The sequence below is a fragment of the Macrobrachium nipponense genome, chromosome 5, assembly GCF_015104395.2.
Source record: "Macrobrachium nipponense isolate FS-2020 chromosome 5, ASM1510439v2, whole genome shotgun sequence".
Taxonomy (NCBI): domain Eukaryota; kingdom Metazoa; phylum Arthropoda; class Malacostraca; order Decapoda; family Palaemonidae; genus Macrobrachium; species Macrobrachium nipponense.
In genome coordinates this window covers 8614648-8636032 of record NC_061107.1, presented here as the reverse complement: position 1 = coordinate 8636032, position 21385 = coordinate 8614648, and the positions used below count along the sequence as shown (strand labels likewise).

General features: G+C 45.7%; 1 protein-coding gene across 1 annotated transcript in view; it reads left to right on the top strand.

Annotated features, from left to right (window-relative positions):
- The first annotated feature begins 15356 nt into the window (after positions 1-15356).
- LOC135215175 (calpain-C-like) overlaps positions 15357-21385 on the top strand; it is a 51760-nt gene continuing 45731 nt past the window's right edge. The window contains exon 1 of the mRNA XM_064249649.1: positions 15357-15526. The gene's annotated coding sequence lies outside the window, so the exon portion shown is untranslated. The remainder of the gene's footprint in view (positions 15527-21385) is intronic.

Genomic DNA, 21385 nt, shown 5'->3' with positions numbered 1-21385 from the left:
CCCTTGATAGAGTTTGTTAGAAGACTCTCTCCTACAACGAGCGATAGCTTCTGCAGCTCTTCTTGAAAATCCTTTCGCTCTGACAAGATTCCGGACAGTCTGAACCCTGTCAGAGCTAGAGCGGACAAGTTTTGGTGGAACCTCTTGAAGTGAGTTGTTTGAGAAGCCACTTCTCTGGAGGAAGAAGTCTGGGGAAGTCTACTAACAACTGGAGAAGGTCCGGGAACCACTCTTTCTTTCCTGGGCCAGGGAGCGATTAACGTTAGCGTTACATTGCTGTGCGACATGAACTTGTTCAGCACCTCTCTTATTAGACCGAACGGAGGGAATGCATAAGCTTCCAGACCCGACCAATCCCTAACAGCATTGCGTCCACCGACCAAGCTAGAGGATCTGGACTGGCGAACAAAAGAGAGGAAGACGGTTGTTCCTTGATGTCGCGAACAGGTCTATTGACGGTCGTACCCCAAAGTCGCCAAAGTTTCTGACAAATCTTGTTGTCCAAAGTCCACTCCAGAGGTAACACTTGCTGTTGACGACTTAACTCGTCCGCCAGGACGTTCATCTTTTCCCGGAACAAATCTCGGGACTAGCTGAACCTTCGCTTCGTTTGACCACAGGAGGAGATCCTTGGCTACTTCGTACAGAGAGAAAGACTGAGTCCCCCCTGTTTCCGCACGTACGAGAGAGCCGTGGAGTTGTCGGAATGCATGCCACTATCGACCTTCTACTAAGCTCCGAAACTGTCTGAGCCCCAAGAAAATTGCTAACAGTTCCTTTACATTTATGTGGAACTTCTTCTCCTTCTCCGACCAAGCTCCTGAAGTCCGTTGATTTCCCAGTAGGGCTCCCCAAACCTGTGTTCGATGCGTCGGAAAAGAACTGTAGGTTCGGGAGGATGGGTCGTAAATCTAACCCTTCTTCCAACCTTACTCGAGAGAGCCACCACCTTAGGTCCTCTTTTATTTGATCTGTGACAGGAAAGGTAATCGAGTCTGGTTGTGTCTTCCTGCACCAAGAGGCTCTCAGGAAAAACTGCAGAGGTCTCATGTGCAGTCTTCCCAACGTCACAAATTTCTCCACTGACGTCAATTTGCCCAGGTAGCTCATCCACTGATTGGCAGAACCTTACCTTTTTGTCCCAAGACTCCTGAACTGTCTCCAGACAGCCTTGAACCCTCTTCGGGGACAGAAAAGCCCGAAAAACTTGAGCATTCAGAATCATCCCCAAATAAAGGATGCTCTGAGATGGAACCAACTGGGACTTCTGTTTGTTGACCAGAAATTCCTAACTTTCTGGCAAGATCCAGAGTTGTTCCAAGGTCCTCATGCACCGACTCTCTGATTCCGACCGGAGAAGCCAATCGTCCAGATAGGAGATTTCTTACTCCTAATATGTGCAGCCAGCTTCCTATCGGGGATAGAACCCTGTGAAAACTTGAGGAGCGGTGCTAGTCCGAAGCAAAGCGCGCCCGAAACTGAAAACACCTTGCCTTCGAACATGAACCTCAGGTACTTCCGAGATTCGCGATGTATCGGAATGTGAAAATAAGCGTCTGCATGTCCAGAGAGACATCCATCCCCCTGTCTGATGGACTCCAGAACCGACCGAGTGGTCTCCATATGAAATTTTGTTTTCTGGACATGCAAGTTCAGGGCGCTCACATCCAAAACCGGCCTCCAGTCCCCCTGATGACTTGGGAACTACAAAAAGGCGATTGTACAAGCCTGGAGGAAAATCCTCTTCTATCTGTTCTATCGCTTCTTTGAGAAACAAGCGCTTCCACTTCTGCGGCTAGCGCCAGAAATTTGTCTGAGCCCGGAGAGTATGCCTGGAATGGAATGGCACAGGTGAGAGCGAGGGAGTTGAAACGAGAGGAATACGATAGCCGAACTTGAGTACTTGCAACTACCCAGGCTTCTGCTCCTCTGTTTTCCCATTCCTCCCAAAACAGCGCCAGCCTGGCTCCCACTGGTGCATGAAGAACCGAGCTTTCATTTGGAAGGTTTGTTAACCTTGGCCGAGGCCTTAGACTGAGGTCGCAAATTCGAACTTTCGGACCGAAAGAAGCGCTTGGGTTTTCTCCCTCGAAAAGGAGCTTGGGTCAGAGGAGAAACCGAAGGAACAGTCTCCACAGGAGCTTTAGGTCTCTTAGTAGACTGTGCCAGTAAATCCGAAGTAGATTTTCTTATCTAGCGCAGACGAAATTGACAACACTACATCGTCTGGAAAGAGGTTATCTTTCACAAAAGGAGCAAACAAGAGAGCAGACTTCTGTTGGGACGTAACCCTTTTAGAAGCAAAGGAGCCACCAAAGTTGTTCCTTTTCTTAAGGGTACCAAAGGCGATGAGCGAAGCTAACTCATCCACATTCCATCCCTAATGGATTTGTCCGCACAGGACAGAACACCAATCCAATCCTCCGCTAACTCCTGAGAAAGAGAAGGACAGTCTTCGATCTTTGCCGCTAAAGCGCCAATAGTCCAATCAAGGAAGCTAAAGACTTCCAAAAGTTTAAATTGATTCTTTACAACGTGGTCCAACTCAGGCGCTGTAAAGAAACTTTCGCTGCGGCGAAAGCAGATCTTCTAGAGGAGTCGATTAAACTGGAGAAGTCTCCTGGGAGGAGGCAGAAAACTCCCAGAGAAGGAGCTTCCCCAGTTACATAAAACCTATACCTCTTACGAAGCAACTTAGAGGGAGGGTAAGCAAAAAGAGCCTTCCCTAAGTCTCTTTTCATAGACATCCATTTCTCCGTCTCTTTCAACGAATGTCTAACCGCTTTAGATAGAACAAGTTTTGGGAGGAGAGGGTCTGAAGTTTTCCTCCTCATCAAAAAAGTCGAAGTTGGGAGCGCGGGGCCGCTTTTCTCAAAATAATCTGGATAAGATACCAGAAGAAATCTAAGGAGACGTGAATAACACGAGAGGTGATGTGAATCCTCCTCCTCTACTTCTTCTTCATTCTCCGATACCGCCGAAGAAGTAGACGGAACTACAACCGGATCTGAAGGTTTCGAACCACCCTTGGACTCATTCATCCAGTTGGTTAACATCTCCTAACTGCTTGCGCAAAGGCGCCAGAGACGAATCAAAAACAGTTAACGTAGGCTTGGAAGAGCCTAAATGTTCAGCAGGAGGCGGAAAAAAACTACTTGCGCCTCGCTCGGAAGCCGCCGAAAATTCGAGGCGAAACAGGCGCATCAGGCGTAACAGACGAAAAAGCGCCTAAAGAAACACCCTTAGAACTGCTAGCTACAGCGCTAAAACCACAATCTCTACTAGTAGATGGAGCCGAAAAGGCACAGATTGAGCGACGAACGAGTCGCTAATGTCGCGGCGCAACCCTACTCTCAGGCTCCTTATACCGCTTGACTGGAGGAGGCGAAGAATCGGCGCCTGAACGCCTCTTTAAGGGACGCGAAACGGGCGAATCTCGCCAAGAGCGCCGCGCGACCGGAGACGAATCGCTTGAAATCATTCGAAAGGCGTCTGACCGCAACACCTTTCCAACGCTTAACCGAGCCCTGTTGAGGCGCAACAGGCTCAACAAGAGAGGCGCCTGTCTGTGGGCAAATCCCGATCGACTCCCTTGGACTTCCGGTATGTCTTCTCCCCGGTGCTGGGGGAGCTGGACAGTGACCCTTTGTCTAGGAGACGTGTCAGGACAGACAGACGCACCCTCAACTACACTCTTACCTGAAGCCGCTTTCTAAACAAAAACGTCTTAACTGAATTACCAAGTTGCAAAAAACCGGATCGCTAGTACCGAAAATTTCTGATCTAGCCTCGATTCCAGACTGGCAATGGTGTCAGGAGAAACTACACGGGAAGCCGGAAGCAAGGGGATTAGAGGAGGGGAATAGGAGGTGTAGTTAAGGAGACATAAACAATTTGAGGAGAAACAGAAGGAACAGAAGCATCGCAAGACGAAGCGGAGCTAAGTCTACTTTCCCTAAGCGATGCTTTCTAATTCTGTCTTTAGCTAATTTCTCCGAGTATGAACTAAAAAACTTCCATTGAGAATCAGTCCAATCACTACACTCGTTACATGTTCGATCTGCTGAACAAACCTGTCCCCTACACTTAACACATTTAGTGTGAGAATCATATTCTAACTTGGATAATCTAGTTTTACATCCTGAGATGCAAAACCTAACTCCCGACGGACTAGAATCCGACATGGCAACGCCTAAATAAAAAGCAAAATAACAACAACGCCAAAAAAGAGTACTTCACCAATTCCGAAGATCAATTCCACAAGAAAAAAAGCGAAGCAAAGTCATCCAACCGCACGACCACCGATGTTCACCGGACGCCGGCAGGAAAAGAATTGATTCACCTGGGCAGTTGTACCTGGTTTCTCCCGCGAGTGGAGGGAGATGACGTCATCACCACCAGTGTTGGCACGCCGACGCGCTAAATTTGAATTTAGTATCCTGCCGCTCGTGGAAATCACGGCTCTATAATTGTTCGGTAAGACACTACAATAAAAACTGTACTTACAAGCTCTTTCATACACAATTACAAACAAACTAGAAAGCAAACGACGAGTAGCGGGCAGAGAGCGAACACACACGTCCATCCACTGTGAGGCCGAAAGCAAAAGTGATTTGTTTACCTCCCAGTCGCGCGCTCGCGCCTGTCGGACAAGCAGTTAACTACCGAACCCCTTGTTCGAAAGCTTACGACCTATCCAGCTGCCGCTAGTATCTTCCTATTGTAAAAGGACCGAAGGTTTGTATGCCGTGTCGGAACAAAGTAAATAATAAAGATATATATGCAAATTACGATTATAACAATTACATGAATAGCTGATAACAATCTGCAAGAAAGTTGAGTATAGCAATTATTTACAATAGGTATGAAAGTTAAGATGTCGTGACGTCATAATACAGGACTTTAAAGAACGTTCTAATTCCGAAAAATAATTACTTAAATTTGAGTCATAATCGAGTTACTTTTTCAATAACGAATATTTTCAAAGTAATCATCATAAATATGTAAAATATTGATGTTTTACTATTTATTTAAAAAAATGACAATTTGTCCAAAATTGCATTTTTCCTAACTATACAAACCTGAGGTCCTTTTACAATAGGAAGGTACTAGCGGCAGCTGGATAGGTCGTAAGCTTTCGAACAAGGGGTTCGGTAGTTAACTGCTTGTCCGACAGGCGCGCGCGCGCGACTGGGAGGTAAACAAATCACTTTTGCTTTTGGCCCAAGCAAAAACTGCAGAGTGAGGGGTGGCATGAGGTGGGGCTATGTGTAAAAGGACCTCAGGTTTGGTATAGTTAGGAAAAATGCAATTTTGGACAAATTGTCATTTGTTCCGACACGGCATACAAACCTTCGGTCCTTTTACAATAGGAAGACTCACTTCTTGGTGGGTGGAATCTGAGTCTTTGTGAACAGACTGGTGTTCGCCCAACCTTGGAAGCCTCCCTGGTCGTAAGAGCGAGGGAGGGATCCAAGCCTCTGTCCGATTGATCGGGGTGTGCACCGCAGGATCAATGGTCAGACCTCTGGACCAAGTACTAAGAGAGGGGCATGCGCTCTCTTCGTACCAGCAATGTAAAGAAACTTTGTTTTTCCTGTACAGGAGCAAAGTTTAAAGTCATGGTTTTGACTCTTGTAGGCATCCAATTCCCCTCCTTGTAGAAGGAAGTGGTGGATATTCTGCTCCCATCCCTAGTGCAAGGGATAGGATGGGGCTCTGTCGTATAGCTCACCGGCATCTCTCCTTATCCAGCAGGGTGATGACCGATCCCTATACCCACTAGTAGAGAGGAAGAAAAGATAGAAAGAGAAGCCAGTCACTTCCTCATCACTATCTATTCATACAGTCACACCAGGACTCGATGCTGTTCAGCCTGCTAGGGTCTGGGTTCGCTAGACGACGTATTGAGCAGCCACCCACAGGTCCTAAGGAAACCGATCCAAGGACCTATGGGCAATATCCAATAGGTATAGGGAAGATGCCGGTGGTCTGGTTGTACCAGACCCCTGCTTCCATACCTGCGCCACGGAGAAGTTCTTACGAAACGCCGACGAGGGGCCAATACTTCTAACTTCGTGAGTTCTCGGACGGGACGTACGGATGTCATCAGCCTCATACGCCCTCCTGAAGATTCTCACGCAAGCCAGGACGAAAGAGTGTTCTTGATACTTCTTTCTTGTTGACCCCATTGCTAACGAAGAGGCGTCGACCCTCAGGCCCGAGGTGTCGAGTTCTCTTCAGATAGCGCCGTAGCGTCCTCCCAGGACAGAGCAGCATCTCATCCACATCATTATCTGCATGACGTTCCCGTACTCTCTTCGCCGATGCCAGGTCCAGCCAGACGAGGTTCATTCGAGTTCCCTGGTTTGGTAAGACCTTTGGAAGCTGCTACTAAGCAAGGAGATCTCGAACGAGTTCGAGATATCCAATCCCGTCAGTTTCAGGAGGAGCGACAAGGCGGCTCTGTATCCTTGACTGTGGGAACTTAGAGGAGGGGGGAGCTTCCTCGGCGAAGAAAAAACGAGGAAATCCGCTACCTGCTGAAGATTGGCTCTGAGAGGAGATGGGTCCCGTCTATGACACCAACCACCGAAGACGGCCGACTTCCCCTGGTACACAGCTGCAGAGGGCTGACGGACGTTTCCAGCCATCTCTGTTTTGCGCAACGAAAAAGCTTCTCGTTCGCAAGAGAACGGTGGATAACAGCCAGCCGTGAAGACGTAGAAACTGGACTGCTCGGTGGTACCTCTCGACGTGTGGCTGGGCGAGAAGGTTGTGCCAACGGGGAATCTCTCTCGGTTCTCTTACGAGAAGAGCCAGCAGGTCCGGATACCAAATGGCTTGTGGCCATTTGGAAGCCATCAGGATCATCCTGAGATTCGTGATGACCAGTGCTCGACTGATCACCTTGCGAATCAGGCTGAACGGTGGGGAAAGGCATAGGCGAAGAGGTTGTCCCACGGGTGTTGAAGAGCGTCCCTCTGCAGCGCCCATGGATCCGGCACGGCCGAGAGAACACCTGGAGCTTCCTGTTGTGCCGGATGGCGAACAGGATCCTCGACCTGTCGCCCGTACAGGTCGAAGAGCCTTTCCGCCACGTCCTGGTGTAGAGACCGTTCGGTCCTTATCACCTGATCCCGACGGCTGAGCGTGTCTGCTACTACATTCCTTCCCTGGAATGTAGCGTGCCGACAGCTCTATTGAGTGTGCCTCGGCCCACTCGTGCACCTGCCGAGTCAACTGATACAACGGGAGAGACACTAGGTCCCCCCTGTTTGTTGACGTAAGCCACCACCGTGGTGTTGTCGTACATCAACACCACTGAGTGTCTCATCAAGCGGTCCTGGAACTCTTGGAGAGCAAGGAACGCTGCCTTTAGTTCCAGTACATTGATGTGAAGGTGCTTGTCGTTCTCGTACCACACTCCTGAAGTCCGCAACTCTTCCAGGTGTGCGCCCCATCCTCGGTCGATGCGTCTGAGAGCAGCTGCATGTCCTGGGGGGAGAGTGCGCGGAGGCACTCCTCTTGAGGGGTTCCATGTCGTCCAGTCACCTGGCTAGGTCCTGCCTCACCCTCCTGTGTCAGTGATCAAGGGAGGCTTGGGGGATCCGTCGCCTGTGACCAACTCTCCTTTGGTCTCCCTGAAGAGACGCAGGTGAAGACGCCCGTTAGGGACTGGCTTCCGAGTGACGACAGGTGGTCCGATCACGACTTAGCCATTGCTGAGCTACCGTGTTCCTGCCGAGACAGGAACTGGTTGGGCCGCCTCCCTGAATAACTGAGCTACCGTGTCGATCAGCATACCCAGTTACTTCATCCTCTGCTTGTGCTCGAGATCGGACTTTTCGAAGTTCAGAGCGATCCCCAGATCGCGACAGAACTCGAGCAGTCGATCCCTGTCCTGTAGCCACTGCGAGCGGTAGCTCGCCAGGACTAACCAATCGTCGAGATATCCCATCAGACATATCCCGTGCGAATGGCCACAAGCAGACACCAGAGTGAACACTTGCGTGAACACCTGTGGGGCGGTTGAGAGACCGAAGCAACGTGGCCTGAGCTGGTACACCGTCCCGTCGAGGATGAAGCGGAGGTACTTTCCGAAGGACTGATGAATGGTTATTTGTAGATACGCATCTTCAAGTCCACTGAAAGCATGAAATCGTTCTCCCTGATAGAGTCGAGCACTGAGCGTGCCGTCTCCATCGTGAACCGGGTCTGGCGAACCAACCGGTTCGTTAGTGGAGAGAGATCTATCACTGGGCGCCAGCCTGTCGTAGACTTTTCCATCAGGAAGAGTCGGCTGTAAAGCCCGGTCGGTTGATCCGTACCGATTTTCTACAGTTCTCTTGCTCAGTATGGTCTTGATCTCCTGTCTCCATGCTACGTCCTTCGATGCCCCTGGAACGTACGCCTGCTGTTGGACCGGGTCCCGTAAGGAGAGAGGGAATGGGGGAGGAATTGGATACTCGCTCGCCTTCCCAGTTGGAACTAGCAGTTGGAGAAAAGTAGGAGCAGCCCTCGCCTTGCGGCGATGGCCTCTAAGAGTCTGGGAAAACGTATCGTCAGGAGAAACGTTTCCCCGAGGAGGGTTATCGAACTCTCACTGTAGGTAAGGGTCTGCCGCCACTGTGAACGTCGTCTGGGTGGGGCTGATCGACACCTGACAGGAGAGAGCCGATACCGCTCCGACTCATTCCAGTCCTCGTCGAGGTCGAAACCTCAGGAGGACCGAAGGGATATATCAATACGATGTCCGAAGACACGTAGAAACGCCTCTGTCGCAGTAGAGGAGGTGAAGGAGCTTGTTCGACCGTCCAGAACCGAGAGAGCCTCCTTGTCCGGAGACGAGAGACTACCTGGCTCAACCCAGTCGGCAAGCTCCGATCGCGGCAGACCCACCGTCGATTTGGATTCCCTCTCGGGCCCCAAAACGACTCGAGCCGAGACGTGGCTCTGCTGGTGGGAGCGGCGATCCTTCCCCGAGGTCATTGTGCTGACGAATCAGCGCCGTAACCTCGGCGGCAAAGTTCCTCTGGATCTCGGAAGTCACAGCATCTTGCAGAGGGGTGGGACCGTTAAGCCCTTCGAACAAGAGCATATTCCGAGAACCTTCCTCCTAAGAAGGGGGAACGGCGACAGCCCTCTCGGTCTTCCCCATCCACTTGCGCATACGTCCTGGCCCGTCCAGAACCGTGCCTGGCACGTTAGGGCGTCGTGGTTGGGATCATGAGGGGCGCACCCTCACGATCACGTCCTCAATACCTCGCTCCTCCCGGTGTCACCCGAGGAGGTTGAAGGTACGGGAGAGGCAGACCTGACGCTCCCGTCGTCGCTCGCTGGCAGGACCAGCAGGCTTGGAGGGCTGCAGGCGATCGTCAACCCGCGGTGACGATCGAGCTGCAGGCCTGGTCGAACCGTCTCGCTGTGGAGAACGCTGGACTGAGCACAGCGGCACTGATCTCGAGTGTCAGAAGAGCTGGTGCTGGTTGCCGTACCCGATCGCTCTCTGTGAGAGCGACGGTCAGGCGACCTGCAGGCTCCACTGTCGCAGTGAGACCGGTGTTTTGTCCTCACGGCACGTCACGTCGCTGGTTCCAGCCGTGGCTGGCACCGGCGAACGGGAGGGACCTCTTCCCAGCCTCAGCCCGTGTCGGTCGTGGACCGTCACGTCCCAGGGTAGCCAGCTTGTTCACCGCTGAGAGTGAGAGCTGGTCTGGTGAGAGTCGCTTGAGCGGCTGTCACCAGTCTTCCGCCCCGTGCCGTGAACCTGACGCTGAGCGGACCAGAGGTCTGGTTCCCTGGCTGCACGGTCGCTGTTAGCGACCGTACACTCGGTACCTCCCGCGAGCGAGAGGCCGAGACGGACCCTGATGCAGTGGCAGAACCACTTACGCCAGGCGAGGAAGTACCGGTGTTAGCCGGTCACCCCTCTGGTCCCCGTAGTCTTCTTCCTTGCGGAAGAAGAGACCGGGCCCCGCTCCGAAGGAGCAGGAGGACCAGCGGAAGAAACCCTCCCGTCCCACCGAGGTGAGACGGGTCCCGAGAAGCTCCCGAGGAAGCTTCTAGGAGGAGGAGGCAACCTTCTTCTTCCTCGGCTGTAAAGCCTTAGAAGTCGAAGGGGAAGAGGCGGCGGCTGACGACCATGAAGAAGATGAAGACGACGACCACGACACCTTCCTCCTCTTCTTCGTCAGCTTCCTCAGGACAGACGTAAGATCTGCTATCCAGGGCGGAGCCGGGGCTGCTGTAGCCGAAGCCACAGGGCCCGGACGCACCTGTACAGACAGACCACAGTCTGGGGTAAGTACCACCACGAACAGGGACGACATCAGCAGGTATGGGTATCTCAGGAACAGCAGGCACGGCCAGCACATCCTCGGTAGGGACCGCCAGCGCAGCAACGGCAGGAACAGCCAGCGCAGCAACGGCAGCCCAGAATCGGCAGGTACGGCAGGCAAGCACCGGAAACACAGGAAGTGGAGCAGCAGGCAGCAACATCCTGTTACCGGCGGCAGGTCCAGGGGCGAGTTTCTAGGGCAGCGGAATGTGGTCGCTGCAGCGCGGCAACCACGAGCGGCGGCGGCACGCCCCCCCTCTCGGTTACGGTGACGGCACTTCACAGCGGCTGTAGGCAAGACTGTTACCACGCGAGGCGAGTACACCAGGTGAGGAGGGACGTCGTCACCTGGTTGCGTGTTCACCACTCCATGGGTGACCGCAATCTGCCCAGACATAGAACCGCCGCCCCTGGACACCAGCACGCTCTGCCATTGGAAGGACGCCCATACCTCACCAAGGTCCACCCTCGTGGCAGTATCACCTGGGAAATAAAAGTAGTAGCGTTAATGGAGGGGAAATCCCTCGTGCGGGGGTTTGATCCCTCCCGAACGAGTGGAAGGACCCCTAATACAATTGTACATCGGGCACCGAGCGCCCTCCCCCGCGCTCGACGGATCGGGCGAGGAGAAGAACGCCGATAACCTCCCCCCCCCCCCCCCAAGGGGAAGAGTCATCAGTGGGAACTGAGCGGGGGGGTTCTCGTTCCCCTCCCCCGCACAGTACCCATGTACCCAACAACAAAATAAGAGCTCTAGCAGTCGTGCCATCGGCACGAATACAAGGCATACGGATCAATTCCCTGACTGAGCGGAACTTGAACCAAATAATATTGATGCAATCAATAATAAGGAACAAATGAAAAATGCATCTTGCAAAACGATTCACTTCACAATGAAAAAAGGGCTCGGATCGAGCGCATTTGCGCCCTCGGTACCGAGCGTAAGGGTGAAAGGTTTCATTCCTTACCTTATGAATCAAGGTTTCTGGAAACCTTGATCCATAACGAATTGATGCAATCAACAGATATATGAAAATGAAAAGACTACTGCGCTTGCAATTTCACTTCATACAATCAAAAAGAGAAGGATCAATTCCCATGAATAACGGAACATTGATCCCAGTCAACAATGCAATCTCAATAACAAAATGAAAATGAAAAAGAACTGTACTTGCGATTTCACTTCATTCAACATTTAAAAAGGGTGGGGAAGGTATCAATTCAACCTGGCAAGTCTCGGAAACTGATCCAAAAAGAAAAGGGTATTTGCCTACAATAAAATAATCTATGAAAATGAAAAAGAATACTGTACTTGCGATTCCACTTTCATACTGAATAAGTTTCCGTGCGATAGTATTCGTTCGGCAACGGGCACACAGGTCAAAAAAAATATAAATGAAAAGAGTACTTACTTACGATTTTCAAATCTACACCTTTCCAAACAAAACCCAATATACGCTCGGAAGCGAGCGCTCCCCGACCCTCGGCACCGAGCATACACAATACGAGGATCATTCTGGGAAAATGAATTCCGCAATTACGCCCTTCAGTCCCGGCAACTCGGGTAATCGGAGAGTTGTGCAGCAAGATCCTTTAATTCACATTTGAAATCAATGAAATGATTGTACTTACAATTCAGTTTCACTAGATACATCGAAAAAGAAAAACACAATCATGCGAAAGCAAACGACGATGAAGCGGGCAGAGAGCGATGATACACGTCCACACGCCAGCAGGCCGAAAGCAAAAGTGGTTTGTTTACCTCCCAGTCGCGCGCGCGCGCCTGTCGGACAAGCAGTTAACTACCGAACCCCTTGTTCGAAAGCTTACGACCTATCCAGCTGCCGCTAGTACCTTCCTATTGTAAAAGGACCGAAGGTTTTGTATGCCGTGTCGGAACAAATTATCTAAGTGCACGCTTCGTCGTCTTCTTCTACCAAAACAGTTGTTTGCTTAAAAACGTCCTAGTAAGGGACCGTGTTCCGATTGTTGTAATAAAAGTGCCCCAGCGTCTGTGGGTACAAGTGGTGTGCGGATTTATCATAGGAAATGGGAAGTTTGTTGACACAAGCGACTCCGTAAACATCGAGATGGCGTCAATCTTTTAAGTTATTTAATCGTAAGTAAAAATTTCGAAAGCGTTTTGGTGAGATTTCCACTGCCGTGGCCACCCTTTTCAGTACCCTCTGTTTAAATCTTAAAATTTGGCCTTAATTTCTAACTTTGGAGAAAATACTTACTACGAGAGGAGAGTAGAGGTCTTTAGCTCCGTTTCTCACCAACAACAAGTTGCGACTGATGCCCATCTCCGGTGTCAGGACGCGTTATAGCTAGCTAATGCACTTTTTTGGAGGGTGGCAAGCGTTGATTGTAGGTGGCCTGTTTGGCCTGCCGTGGTGTTTTACCCTAAAAGTAGATAAACTGAGTCTTTTTTTACTTTGTTTTCCAAGATTCAGTTAACTAATATCTGAAAAATCTGTGCGCCGATCTTTCCTTTACGTAGGTAGGCTAATGAAGGGAATTTGGACCGGCAAAGTGTTGGATTACCCTAGTACTTTCCCCCTACTTCTTTGAATTAAGGTAAGAATTAGGGCAGACCTACAAGATAAGAAACTCGTATGGGTAACAGGCCGGTTATAAAATATAGTACTACCGGTTATAAAATATATAAATTCCGGCATACTCCTAGATATCCAATAGGTAGGTAGGTAGGTTAGTAACCACACTCAAGACTTCAAGCCTCATTACCGGCCTGAATTTCACTTATTGAGGCTTAAAATGCGAATTATATATTCGTTAATGAACGTCAAAACATGTAAATTCCTCACCTCTGTTTAACGTAACCAGTAACCTTAAAAAAAATTGATTTAAAAACGATTTTAATGAAAGATCTTTGAAGATATTCACACAAAACGTCGCGTTGTTTTGTATTCTTCTTCTTGGCTTTGCCTTCGACACGAAAGTCTGAAACGTTGCATGGCGGCTGAGGCTTCGTCTATACATCGGCACCTCCTGTCTTGGTTTACTTAATATATGTGGGTTATTATTTGGCATGTCTAGCTACACGAGAGACCAGTGGGGGATTTAAGGGTCGGGGAGGAACGGGCCATATCGTGCAGTTTCCCCTAACAAAAGGTGGAGTTTCAGAAAATTTCCTGCAACCTTCACAGATGGCATCAGTAACTTTCATTTGCAAGCACATTCGCCTGCTTTGAGATTATTCAGGCCATTTTTATCCAATACCTCTTACGTTCCATGTTATTTGAGATTAAACTGGCCTTATGCCAGCACGGGCTCTGGCTCATAGAGCAACCCATAGGTACGTTCCATCTGCCTAACCGTTACTTGGTTTCCCTCTATGGCATAAATTTTATGTTCCATTTTATTTCAATTCCTTTGCCCTTTCAGTTATATTTATGTCACGTATACAATGCAAACAATGATTTATCTTGATAGCTTCAACTTTTTCCTTCTGTGTGATGGAAGAATCACCAAAGGGCTCCAGTTATCTCGTAGTTGCCTGAAGTAGAAACGTTTCAGTTGGTTATGAGGAGTCCAGCGGTCCACACCATACCTCTTAATTCTTTGTATATCTTAAAACTTTAATTCCACGACCCCGTAGTGGTATAGGACCAGCCATCCTGTTTGAAAAGTGCACAGGTTGTCCATTATTATTCCTGTCCCTGTTGACTGAATGAATCCGGAGGTCCACAACAAGCGTCTCGTAGCCTTCGTTACTTCACCCCCTGGGTCTTTTTCATCTAACTGAAGCAGCCAAAAAATAAAGGTTTTCTTAGTTCTTTTACACTAATCATCAATTATGGATATAGCAACGACAAAAAATACTTTAAGCAAGGAGATGAGATACGCATAATTATAGTCAATCATTGTTTATTCCCTATTCTTTTTTTCAATTTGTATTTTATTTTTTGTCACACGAATAACGCAACTTTTTTTCTACCCTCATCTAGTACATTTTGTAATTTTGTAAGATAGAAACCATTTATTTATTATTTTGATCTTTATTGGAATACTTGGCCTTCTAAACATATTTCACGAAGATAAATCATTCACTGACCATTGATTTTGTTTAGTTGATTTCAAGTTTTAGTTATTTCCATTGCTGTTTTTTGACACCTCAGAAATTAGTGCGTATACCACTCGCTTTGCAGAGCATTAGGCATGTACATTTTTGTTGAGGTGTCACGTTGCCAGACGTTCCAGCGTCTGCGATCGTCTTTCCAGCTTCTGCAAATCTCTGGAAAGGTTATCTTATATCCATTTTATTCATGGAAATACTGGTCTTTCTTTAAGCATTTCTGTCACCTGTCTAACCTCGTAACCTCGAAGCGCTGTTTATCCCAAATCTTAACTTTTTTTTGTAATATGAATAAACACTTGTGCCGAATACAATGCATCATGCTCTCTCTCTCTCTCTCTCTCTCTCTCTCTCTCTCTCTCTCTCTCTCTCTCTCTCTCGTTTTGCATATAGGTCTACTGTTATTTCGCTTTGAAAGTCTATACTTTAATGATAATGATAAACATTCAGTGGAAGTTTGCTTTACAATAATCGGCGAAAAAATAAAAAAGAGAGATCCGTTAGTCGACAATTGTGTATCCACATTCTTTTTACATAAACCTTGCTGCATAGAGCATTGCTTTGCAGAAGAGTTAATCCGTGAAAATGGTAACGTAGCAAGAAGATACAGATGCATAGAATTCACCTATGGGCCTTTTTTTCTCGTGGTAATAATGATAAACTGAAGCACCCGCATGACCAGGATTAAATCTCTAAGTCGTGAACGATTCGTTTACGCGCAATCTGTTTTGATTTAGCATAACATAGCAATTGCTCCTAAGAAACGGAGAGCTGATTTCCCTTCAGAGGGATTATTTATGACTTTAGAATGAAGAATGGAGAAATCTTGACGTCAAAATCCATCCCTGTGGGTCCTGTACGACAACTTCTCATGCATGACTCTGGCGGCGGCAGCAGCGCGGCGTAGGCTAAGCAGGTATTTTGGTTCCCGTGCAAGTTTTACCTGCCAGTCGACACCTTACTTTCGTGAGATTGAGACACTTTATACCGTGTCATTCTGGTGCCCTTAGGCCTTGTGTCATTTCCCCCTCAAGTGGTTAATTAACAGCCGCCGTTCATGTGGATAACTGAGAAGCGTTCTTCCGAAGGTAAGCAAAGGTGGTCCGTCGGAAGACGAAGTTTGACTTATATATTTGTGCCTGGGGGCGCTTTTAGGTCCGACCAGTGGGTGTAATAACCTTTGCGCAAGTTCAGTCATTTGGTACTGTACAGACAGGCAGGCAGCACTTTCGTTTGCTCACATGTTTTAAGATTATATATATATATATATATATATATATATATATATATATATATATATATATATATATAGGTTGCAAGTTAATTTTTTTTAGCTTCATGCAAAAATAGGAGTGAGGTACCTTCACCTTTATTATAAAAGTTTATTATACAAGTTTATTCCAAACAATAGGAAACTTAGCTGATTTTAATATTTAAAATGAAGTTTATTTTTTGTTAGCTTCATGCAAATATAGAAGCAGGTGACGTACCGTTACATTTATTATAAAAGTTTACATTACAAGTTTATTCCAAACATCAAGAAACTCAGCTGATTTTAATATTAGACAGACGAGGAAAATTGGCAGATTTCAATATCAAAATGAAGTTCACGCAGGTCACTACCGCTAGTTTCACTTCCATATTATTATGTACGCTCCTACGGCATGATAATTAAATAGAAACCACTGCTGCTCACATCCAGTACGAAATTACTGTCATTTTTTTCAACGAGGGACGAGACGGCGAGAGTCCCCGACGACCACAGGGACGGTACGTACTGACCCGTAGATGGGACCAAGGTATAGGGCTACCTTCATTTTCTAGGTGGAAGGCTGCAGGTGTTAATTGCAGGGTAATGTAAAACCATTAGACTTGACCCAAAAATACGGATGCACGTTGATTTTTGTAGTAAGCTATGAATATAACGAGAATTGAAGAAAATTTATAATATATATATATATATATATATATATATATATTCTAATGGTCAACCTTTTACCTACATATGTAATTCGCATTTTTTTTTTTTGGGGGGGGCTTTTTTGGGGTGGGAGTTGGGTACGCTTGTCACCACAAAGCCCTGAGGTCCAAGTGCAAGAAATATGAAGAAATTATGATTGTATATATACAGGAACATAGGATGCTTTACCTTTTATTTCCTGCATCGTACAGGAATAGAAAAAGTGGGACGAAGGACTTTAGGTATCACAGGACAGCTTATGTAAGGTTCACTCCCTACTACCCCAGCAGTAGGGGGTCACTTTCAAGACACTGCTCTGCTCTGGGGGCTAAAGGCACTGGCATGGCAGGTCATTCCACATTGACACTCTTGATTCATCAGCCAGTGGATGAACATGGCAGAAACTGTTGTTGTATGTTTCTTCATGGCCATCCCCACATTGGGAAAAGGGGTTATTGGTAAAATATATCTCATACTATATTGGTAAAATATCTTAAATATCACCTCAGAAGACACTACATCCAAGTATAGGTTAAGTTAGGATGTATTTTGTTTTCTGGAACAAATCAATCAAAGTCAACGGGTGATTGAGCTATGGGCGTACACACTAGGCCTATCGATGATGCGTAGATTATACTAACTGGTATCGAAGTCGATATTTTGGACCGCACCTTTGAGATAACCATGCCTAGAACCGAGCAATAGGATAAAAGGTGTAACTAGTCATGCACTGAATAGTTGTCAGCTGCATTTACCAGTGCTTGCAGTATAGTAGATGTGCATAGGCCTAGCAACCTGACATTAGCTACCCCTCCCAAAGACAAAAGATGTAATTATATAGTATATACATAACCTTAATTAAAGGGAAAGTAACAGTAGTTGTAACAGATTCCCCGATGATTAACGTCCAAGGAAAAGGAAGAAGAAGTTGATTCATGGAGGCTAATAAAACAAAACCCTTATTTAATCTTACAAATAAAAGCTGATTTAAAGCTTAGGAAGCCTAGAAGATATAATATCAAAGGCGTCAGGTTCGTCACGTATATATATTTTCACTTTAATATAGAAAAGTTCACACACACTGAGCAATATAGTTCGTGTTAGGTTACGAATATCCGCCCAGATCCGATTACTGTTATTGTGCAGATTTGCGGTGGCACCATTTTTTCCTCTTCTTTTGTTATGTAGGACAGATATTCTCCTCCCATAACTTACATATGTTATACCATCCGGTCTTTTCAGTTTATACTTGATAAGCTTTGGGAAATATAGTTTTTCATTTTTCTGCCACGGATAATTGCTCGTGCCTTTGTTGTACAGTATATGCCTAGTCATGGTACTTCAGTCAAGCTTACATTCATCAAATTCACAAATAATATTTCCGTAGTATTTAACGTATAATCGTCAAAAGGTTCACGGACTTGAGTGAAAACTTCCTTTTAGTGAAATATGTAAGTGCAATACCATAAAAAGTCGATAAAGAAAAATTTACCGCTTTGCCGATTACAGAAAATAGACGAGCATTGGAATATGACCCTAAAAGTCAAGCGCTGTTACTCAATATACTTTCAAAACATCACAATACTTTTAAAAAAAGACAGTTCCAAACAGGTCCTCAGGGGAAAATTGCTTAACATGAATTCCTCTTGAGATTGCATGCCATAAATTTAGATTAACTGTGCTGTGAAAACCACGAATCTGATTTTTTTTATATTGGATTTTAGACAGGTGACATCCACGGAACAATGGCCCATCATCAGTGTTGACGTAGAGTCAGTTTGGATTATTTTGTTCAGCTGTGTCATGATCCATCTACGTAAACGGCATGAAACATTTTGGCATCAATCAATAATATGGTTTTGAAAGCCAGCCTAAAAGAATAGTTTGAAAGCGGTTGACTATGTCCGTGGTTTATTGCCAGCTGGTTCATTATACTGATCTTCTTCATACTTGTTTCCTATTTTGCTTTTCGGTTTTATTTGTTTAATCAGATAAACTGCTAAGTATCCAGTGTTCCTTTGCACGTAATTGAATTATATTTCATTTTCCCCCGTGTGGAGTTTGTTAGACTAGCTCGTGGCTTGGCTGTAATTGGTAGGCATAGTCTAGACCGACAGTCACACCTGCCTTGTGAAAAGCCTTGTTTTCTGCAACCTAATTGAATGATATTTATTTTCCCCCGTGTGGAGTTTGTTAGACTAGCTCGTGGCTTGGCTGTAATTGGTAGGCATAGTCTAGACCGACAGTCACACCTGCCTTGTATAAAGCCTTGTTTTCTGCAATCTCCACTTCATTTCACTTCCACTTCAGTTTTTTCTTTCTTTTAAACTCTCGCCTTGTCAGTCAGTCAGGAGGCAGTTGCTCTCGTAGTTTTTCTAGACTAATTTATACTTTTCGTGAACAACTTCACCTTGTAGGTCGTACTACCTGTTTTGAGATTATTATGGCTTGCGTTTTTGTATATATCAGAGTTTTTGTATCTTTAACTGGGGGCAAGTTATTCAACAGTCTTTGTGCTGTGAGCTCTGCAATCACTTTTTCCACTGTCTTTATTGCATGTAGGTTTGTTCTTATTTTAATTCATGGCTCGTGGAGTATCCTTGAAAATAAGTTTGTATCCGTTATTGTTATGTAAGTCAAATTATTTTTGTGACCAGGATTTTAATAACTTTATTTTTATGGCCTTATTTGTTAAGTCTTGTAGCGTCTTCTGTAGGTTTTTATTTCAATAATACACAACAGATGTTTTAAGTTAACTCGAAACTTAACTTGTGTTTAGTAATTGTTTCGCTTATATGCAGAGCTGGGTTCTGTGTATTGCATGTGTTTGCAGTATACAGCCAGTCTCCTTGCTTATCAAAACAATTGGTAGTATGCACAGCGCATGGTTCATTGTATAACCTCATTACAAGTGTACACAGTATATAGAGCCATTTCCTCTTCATAACTTTTTTTTACAGAGCTTTTTGTGTACACACACTTTTATGAAAGTTCCTGTACACCAGCAAAAATGGGTGTTTTTGATAGCTGCTGGTGTACCTGGCAGCTGAACAAGAACATTTCTTTGAAAGGTTGTTAAGCCTATGTCGATATTTTAGCATTGCTCTTCTTCTCTCATTTGAATATTGTTAAGCCCTAGAGCCTTTATAAAATAGTAATAAGCTCATGTGCTTTGACTCCCGTAAGATTGATGCAGCTTATTAAGGATGGCATACTTCTTATTTAGCTCGGTAGAATTTTGTGAAAACAGAGCCGTTGAAGACATTTGTGACACATTTTCAGAAAAGTTAGTCAGCATCAGCTTGGCTATAATGCCTGCCGAACTATTATGTCGATAATAACGGACGTGAATATGTAAGAAAAGTGCCAGCGATGGACTTTTCAAGTCATAATCATTGTTACAACTTTACAACAAGTGGTTTCAGAAGGTGTGATTATTGTTAAAACTTCACAACAAGTGGTTTCAAGGGTGGTTAGCCTAAGCCAACCAAATTCTCTTAATCCGATTACCGTAGTTCGAGACCACCACACCCCTTATACAAATATATTAAATAATGATGAAAAATGGCCGGGAAGGATTATCAGGGATTGCAAAACCTCCAAATACGTGTTGCCAAAAATACATGGGCGTTGTTAGAATTCAGACGGGTGGGGGCGGAGTGACCATAATTTGACGTATATACATTTGTATATTTTTAACAAATATACCTATACGTTTTCATTGTTTATTCAAATTGATGGTGATACGATGTAGCTTAGTATTGACTGTAGATTATTGTGTGTTAGTTACATAACCAACTTTATGACTGATGTAATTGTCGTTACGTGGCAAAACATATGTTGGACGAAGACCCCTCACCCCACCATCTAGACAGGAGTTGATATCTTCTGCAATTGCAAACATACAGATATAGCAACAGCATAGATGCCAAAACGTACTTGAAAACGTAATATCCTGACGATAGGTAATGACGATAGGTAATAGATAGCTGTCCAGTGGAAAGAAGCCGTGAAATAAATAAAGAAATAAAAAATAAATGTTTTTTAAAAGATAACTGAACTTTGCCAGTGATTTGAATGTGATTTCAGTTTTGTTTTATTCTTTTTTCGCGTGTCACCTGCTCATATTTTAGACTTTTTTTTCCACAGTAAACTTCCTACAATCATCGACCTCCTTTCTACAGTAGTTTTTTTTTTTTTTTTTTTTTTTTTTGGTCGACTAGTTTTAAACTTTCCTTTTCAACACGCTATCTACTCGTGTGCTCTTATTTTGTGTAATCGGCTTCTATTTTTGCGCTGTAGGTCTCTCTCTCTCTCTCTCTCTCTCTCTCTCTCTCTCTCTCTCTCTCTCTCTCTCTCTCTCTCTCTCTGTAAAGCACTTACACTTCGATATTACCAAAATTTCTTCAGCTAAATTAGCTGTAATCGGCCTATTTTTGCATAGTAGGTCTCTCTCTCTTTCTCTCTCTGATGTACTTACACTCCGGCATCTCAGCAAAAGGTCCTATAGCTTAATATATATATATATATATATATATATATATATATATATATATATATATATATATATGTGTGTGTGTGTGTGTGTGTGTGTCTGTGTCTGTGTATACACTGTATCTGCATGCAACACCGAAACCTTAGCACTCCAGTATCGTAACCAGTTATCGTTTCACCGAAAGCTAGACAAAGTCATTAGAACACTGTGAATACACAGTAAAACCTGTTCCTAGTGATAAGTAAGCACACGATATCTCCTCGGATAGACTGATAAATGTCCATGAGACATCCTAACCTTTGTAATTCATTGTAACCTACTAAAAAAATGTCCTGTAGTCCTAGAACATAGTATATTCGATGCAGTGCGACGAAACCCCTTCGTATAAGCCCACTGAGAAAGAGGCAGGCGTTGAAAGCGTACACAAAAATGACTTTCACTGGAGAGCTATGAGGAAAGGAATGTCGGTTTCCAAGATTTCCAGGAAAGCAC